We start from the raw sequence: 7,683 nt of genomic DNA on the forward strand, positions 1-7,683 counted from the left end.
TCATATCCCTTACTGGTCCTCTTACCGTTGGGGATTCGATGATGAAGAATGATATGACCGCTGCGGTGGTGGCCCGGAACCTTGTCACTCCCAAAGATAACAGACGACTTTCCAAGCGGTCTGATGAGTTGGCTGTTAAGGATTCTCTGGCTCTCAGTGTGCAGTGTGCAGGTTCTGTGTCTAATATGGCCCAACGCCTATTTGCTCGAACCCGTCAAGTTGAATCCTTGGCGGCTGAAGTGATGAGTCTCAAACAGGAGATTAGGGGGCTTAAGCATGAGAATAAACAGTTGCACAGGCTCGTACATAACTATGCTACAAACATGAAGAGGAAGATTGACCAGATGCAAGAATCTGATGGTCAGATTTTACTTGATCATCAGAGGTTTGTGGGTTTGTTCCAACATCATTTGCCTTCGTCTTCTGAGGCTGTACCGCGTAATGAAGCTCCAGATGATCAACCTCCGGCTCCTCTTCTTCTTGGAGTTCCACCGAGTGATAAGGCGGCACCTGATCATCCTTGAAGATGCCCTCCTGTAAATTTGATTTGACTTTTTTTTTTAATTTTTTTATAGGTATGTATAATGCAAATTTATGTAAAATTTCTAGAAAAAATAAATAAAATGGACTTTTATTTCTTTTAATGCTTTTTTTTTTTGCACATGGTGATGGTGCCAGATGCACCATCCATTTTTTTATATTTTCCTTTCTTTTCCCTTTTTTTTTTTGCACATGGTGCCAGAGCACCAAACATCAAACATTTTTTTTCTTTAATCATGGTGCCAGACGCACCAGAGATAAAACATTTTTTATTTTTAATTTTTAATTTTTTTTTAATTTTTTTAAATTATTTATATATATATATATATATATATATATAGTGCCAAAAGCATAAAGATTTTTTTTTTTCAATGGTGAAGACCTACAATCCATTATATATATATATATATATATATATATATATATATTTCATGATGCCCATGCAGACACCACCATTCTCCTCTTTTTTTATTTATTATATATATACTTTTTTCTTTTCTTTTGACTGGCACTACCACTATCACTCAATTTTTTTTCTTTCTTTTTTTCCCTTTTTTGGCTGGCACATGGTGCCAGATGCACCATTCATTTATATATGTATATATATTATTATATTATTTATTTATTATTTTTTTTCCTTTGCACATGGTGCTTGATGCACCCTTTTTTTTTTTTTTTTTCACGTGGTGGCAGCACCACTTTGCTCCACTATCCCATTTATATTATTATTATTTTTTGTATAAATTTTGATGATGGGTGAAGATGGAGCAGAGCCTCAGGGCACCGGTCATTCTGCAATGGAGGGCACGTAGTCGAGCTTGGAGGAGGAAGAAGGAGGAGCACGGAGGAGGTAGGTGTGGAGGAAGGTGGCGCGGGAGATGAGCTTGGATGAGGAAGAAGGAGGAGCACGACAAGGACAACCTCGGTGATCTATGCCGCAGAAGTGACGCTTTCCTCGGCAGCCATTCTCCGATCATGGCTTTTCCCGCGATGCAACTGCAGCTCAGCTACACCAAAACCGTCATCGTAATCATCAGTATTTACCTGATCCAGATCATCAAAGCCATGAGCATCCTCCTAGTCCCACACGCAATCAATGTGCAGGCGCTGAATCCGCTCATGAATGGGGCAACACCTCGCCCTCAACATCGCCGAGAAAGGGTTTCCGAGCTCTGTCTACAACCATACCACCTCCATGATGGGACAGTTCCCTGATAAGATACCTAAAAGGCTGGCTGTACCTCTGGAGGAAGATAATACGACGAAGGGTGCTCTATAGGCGCTTTGGGCCGCACTTTCTTTTGCTGGATATGGGCATTGGTGAGACAACAGACTTCGCGGAGAGATAATTGCCGTCGTGTTTCGTCATTGCAGTTGACTCCAGGCCAAGTGTAGATCGAAATGGAGTCATTCCATTGGACCCGGTTCGCGTGTGGGGTGTGGGTGTGCGCACCATAGCTAATAACTTCTCTTCGCCGTTCTCAGCCATTGTACTGCCTCCTCTGACTATGCTGTCGTGGCCATAGTTGCCACCGCCAGACCCCAAAACATCGGTCTTGTTGATTCCTCTGCAGACCAATCCAGACTTGGCGATTTTCCCAGATAGGCAAACGTTGCCACTCGGAAAAAACAGTGGTGGTCGACGTCATTGAAGTAGAAGAAGATGAAGTTGTTGTATTAGTATTACTATTCGCATTAGTACTGAAGCTGGTATTGAAGCTTGCACCATAGTAGATCAATGGGGGTCCAGCAGACACCGATCTCCGGTGAACCGGCTTCCAATTCCTCGGTGTCATACCGAATCGAACCGCTTCGGAGGCTCTCGGGGTTGTTTCGGACCAGCCTCTGCAGCTTCTTCTACATCCCCAACAGTCCTCCGCATACAGCAGAGCACTGACTCATCTTCCCAGACTTCTTCTCTTATGCGAGCTCCACCGCCTTTGCCCGCCTTCGAGGTCCAGGAACTTCCCAGTCGCCATTCTCCTGCTCGAGATCCCATTGTTGTTGCTTCCGTGCTTTGGCAGTTGAAGATTCTAGAATCATTCGAACTGAGATTTGAGGAATTTGTTCTGCAATTTAAGCTCCACGACTGTCTGGACGAGCTGATTTGTGAGTGTCGCCTGAGTTAATCAAATCGTCGCTGCCCTTGATGAAGACAAAGAGACAAAGATGATGACGGTAAGGAATTGATGATGGCACTGGGCTTTCAGCAGAGGGCTCGGGGCAACCTTGTTGTACCGCGCCATGGTTGCAGTTGCTTCTCAACAATGGTTTTCTCAAACGGCGGATAGCAGGGATGTTGATTACAGAGAGGGGGAAGATGGTCCAGAGGGCGGTGCCCTGCAGTCGATGGAGCGGAGTTTACTTGGGCCTGGACTTTACAGGAAATGAAGGTTGTAGGTCCAAGGACTGGGCCTGGGCTTTTGGTAGTTATGTATATGCATATATACACACATATATATATATATATAATAATTGTATATTCCTTTTTTTTTTCCTTTTTTTTTTGTAAATACATAATAACATATGTATTCATTTTTTTTGTAATAAAATTGACTCTATTTAATAAAAAACTTATTTTTTTTATTTTATTTTGATGTGACTGAACTTGAAATTGAATATTCAAGCTGCCTACGTACCCTTCCAAAGAAAGAGATCAAGTCAAAACGTAGTTCAAACGAGTGATGAATTTAACGGTGATTTTGATGATGATTTTGCCGTACACAGTTTATGCTCTTGCGGGCCAAGAGCTTAGTGCCATGCAGTTTAGGCTCGTGCAGGCGATGAGCCTTGTGTCCTGCAGTTTAGGCTCGTGCGGACAAGGAGCATTTGGTGCCGTGTTGCAGTTTCAGCTCGTGCAGGGAAAGAGCGTTAGTGTCGCCTTTTATGCTCGTGCGGACAAGGAGTGTTGTGCCATGCAGTTTAGGCTCGTGCGAACAAGGAGCTTTGGTTCGTGCAGTTTAGGCTCGTGCGAACAAGGAACATTGGTTCGTGCAGTTTAGGCTCGTGCGAACAAGGAGCATTGGTGAATTTGTCAAGCAATTTTGGAGAGGCGTTCCTCACAATCTTCATAGCAAGGAGCCTTGACCGAGTGATTGAAGAAGTCTTCGGGCAAGAAATCACGCATTGTGATGGGGATGAACATCTTCGTGTCGAAGTTTCATCATCTTCAACACGTTCACATTGCTTTGAAGGTTGACAAGAGCTGCTTTGCCCCCTTTCCGATTGGCGGACTTGTGGAGGAGACAAATGCTTCTTGTGCAATTTCTTATGAGTGACTTGAGTCCATCTTTCAACTTTGCTCGTCTTAGAGGATGTCCCCGGAGGTTGAGGTAAAAACTTTGAGTAGGAAGGGCCAGAAGTGATGGTGGTATAGTTTGACTTCACCACATCGTCAAGATCTAGCTCGATGATTCCTTTCTGGGCTAGCTTCATGATGAGATCTTTCAGCACGAAGCACTTTTTTGTCGGATGACTGATGAAGCGGTGGAATTTACAGTACCTAGGACTGTCGGTGCGATTCATCTCTTCTGGCCGTCTGCACTCAGGCAAGCCGATCACCTTCTTTTCCAGCAAGTCTTCTAACATGGCAACCACATCAGAGTCGGGGAATGGATAAGTTTTCTCTTCAAGCTCCTTCAAAGTGCGTCTACGCATCTCTTGATCACGAAAAGCTTCGGTTTGAATTGCCTTGCCTCGTGTAAGGATTTTGATGGGAGCTGTGTTGACCGTCATTGCTTCCTTGGTGGGTTTCCACGCAGTCTTCTCCAACTTTGGCCCAAGAACTTTGTCGTTCTTGTAGTCAGCGATCGGTTCTTTCTTCCCATGATGAGCGATGCTCAACTCCATGTCATGGGCGCGAGTGGCCAATTCCTCGAATGTCCGTGGTTTAATGCCTTGAAGGATGTATTGCAAACCCCATTGCATGCCTTGGATGCACATCTCGATTGAAGAGGTTTCCGAGAGCCTGTCTTTACAGTCGAGGCTTATAGTGCGCCATCTGTTGATGTAGTCAATGACTGGCTCGTCCTTCCACTGCTTTGTGCTCGTTAGCTATAGCATGCTCACAGTGCGGCGGGTGCTGTAGAAGCGGTTGAGGAATTCCCTTTCCAACTGTTCCCAGCTGTTGATGGACTCAGGCTCTAGGTCCGTGTACCACTCAAAGGCGTTTCCTTTCAGCGAGCGCACAAACTGCTTGGCGAGGTAGTCTCCCTCCGTCCCCGCGTTGTTGCAAGTTTCGACGAAATGTGCAACGTGCTGCTTTGGGTTTCCTTTTCCATCAAACTGCATGAACTTTGGTGGTTGATATCCCCTCGGCATCTTTAAGGCATCAATCTTCTTTGAATAAGGCTTTGAGTACAACCCGGAGGTATTTGAGCTCCCTTCGTACTGTGCCTTAATGGTGCTGGCAATCATCTCTTGCAACTGCTGGATAGAAAGAGATCCCATGAGTGCCGCTGCTTGGTCTGGCTCCTGCTTCGCATCAATTCTCTCCACCGTAGGCTCATCTTCTGGGTTAGGGTTCTCGCCGTCCTGTGGCTCCAGTCGGCTGACGAGTGCAGCGATTTACAAGTCTTTTTCTTCCACAGTTCGGGTTAGCCTTGCGATTGCTTCATTCATTTGAGCCAGCTGCTCATCGATTGAAGTTGCTCCAATGGTCATGACTTGCATGGCTGAACTGCCGCTCGAATCGGCATCGGAGAGCATGGATTCGGAGTATTTCCTTGGACTTTCGCCCCTTGGTGCCCTTGGTGAGGCTAAGGTGATCAAAGGCTCGTGCCTTGGGTGCTCTTGTTCCCTTGGTAGAGTTGATGCAGAGGTAAAAGAGGCGGCAGAAGTAGCTTTTGCCTTGCTTCGAGTCGTGATGCCTAAAGTGACACCATTTGCGACGAGGACGCTCTTGTTCTTTGCGCCAGTTGTGGGAACAGTTTGAGCCTTCCTTGATGCCATTAATTTTGGAAGTATGCTCGAATTTCTTGAACGGAGAAAGAGATGAGAGGTAGAGATGATCCCACCGGGCGTGCCAATTTGTGAACACGAAAAATTCCTGAAACGAAAGAGACAAGAACAACGTGCACAAACAAATATTTGTATTTGATGATTTTGGGTTACAATCTCTCTCTATTTTGATCCTCTGATTCGATCTCCGTAAGGTATTGATTTGTGGATGTTTCGTTGATCCAAGGGCTGTCGAGGCTTGATCTTGGATGAACTGTTGGATGTTTCTTCAAGGGGCCGTGGGCTTGATCTTTGAAGGTGGATTTAAGCGGATCTTCAAGGAGCCGTTGGGGCTTGATCTTGAGGATGAGTGTTTCTTCAAGGGTCGTTAAGGCTTGATCTTGAATAAAGGTGATGAACGGATCTTCAAGGGCTTTTGGGCTTGATCTTGAAGAACGGTTGGATGTGTGGATTTGTTGATGTTGTTGATCCAAGGGCCTTCGGGGCTTGATCTTGGAAGAACGATGAACGAAGAACAAAGAACACTTTCTTCAAGAGCCGTCGGGGCTTGATCTTGTGTTGGTGATTGTTGATCCAAGGGCCGTCGGGGCTTGATCTTGAATTGGTGATTGTTAATCCAAGGGCCGTCGGGGCTTGATCTTGGAAGAACGATGAACGAAGAACGAAGAACGAAGAACGCTTTCTTGATTCTTCGGGAACTTGGATGCTTGAGAGCTTCAGAGTTTTAGAGTTTCAGAGCTTTAAGGTTTTTGCCTAATGATTTTGGTTCCCCAAATGAATGAAATTGGCTTCTATTTATAGAATTTTCCAAGGCCTAATTTTGAATATAATATTCCAGATGAAATAAGTCATTTCTGCCAGGTGTTGACACGTGTCCTATTTGATGACTTTTCTAACTTATTTTGATTTTTTTGTTTAGACATACGCTACGTGTAGAACGTGTAGAATTTATGTAATACATGAGCGTCAAAACTTTGATTTATCGGTCAACATTTATTTACCAAAATTTCGATGTCTACAGGGACCTGATGACAACCCTGACATCACTCAAGCTCGACGAGAACAAGAGTGTTAGGGAACAAATCCTGAAATTGGTGGAGACTGCAGCTAAACTCAAAGACTTGGAGGTCCCTGTGGATGATGCATTTATCGTTCATATGGTGCTCAACTCTCTGCCCTCAAAGTTTGATCAATCGAAGGTTTCTTACAAGTTTACAACACTCAGAAGGAAAAGTGGACTCTCGATGATTTGATCTTTATATGTACATAAGAAGAAGCAAGAATCAAGAGGAATGAGATTTATGGCACTATGAACTTGGTGCATGGAGATAAGGGTAAAAGGGCTACATATCAATTTGGTAAATTCTCTAAACCTAATCTTTTCTCTAATACTGCCATAGTTGCATCCTCCTCCAAAGGACCTGAGTCAAATAAGGATTATATGGACAATATCAAATGCTACTTTTGCAAAAAACTTGGACATCTAAAAAAGAGATTGTGAGAAAAGAAAGAATTGGAAAATTAAGAAAGGTATGAATTATGTCAATGTTTTTGTTTGGTTTGAAACTAATCTTGTAGAAATCCCTCCAAATTCTTGGTAGTTTGACACTGGTTGCTCGGTTCACATCACCAATTCCTTGGAGGGGTTTGCAAGAAGAACTACAACAACAAAAAATGAAGTTTTTCAAGTCTTTGTTGGCAATGGTAATAAAGTGGCAGTGAAAGCAATAGGCAATCTAAGACTGAGGCTATCCAATGGTTTTGTTTTGGATTCGTGTGATGTATTTTATGTACCTTTTTTAAGGAGTTTAATTTCAGTTTCTCAGCTTGTTAAATCTGGCTTTGCTTTTGCTGGTGACAACAAAAATGTTTAAGATTTTCTTTAAAAATAATCCAAGTAATATAGTTGGAATTTGTGTTTTGGTCAATGACCTTTGGCAATTGCTGTGTACAATTTTTAATGATCGTGGATTGCTTAAATATTGATTCGACATTGCTAGCAAAGAGATTGATTTCAAATGAAACTTCATCCATGCTTTGGCATAGAAGATTAGGTCATATTTGTAGGGCAAGAATGGAGCGTTTAATTAAAGATGAAATTTTGCCACCTTTGGACTTCAGTGACCTAACAAATTGTATTGATTGTTATAAAGGAAAATTAACAATTTCAAAGAAGAAGAGTTC

The sequence above is a fragment of the Malus domestica genome, chromosome 11, assembly GCF_042453785.1.
Source record: "Malus domestica chromosome 11, GDT2T_hap1".
Lineage (NCBI taxonomy): Eukaryota > Viridiplantae > Streptophyta > Magnoliopsida > Rosales > Rosaceae > Malus > Malus domestica.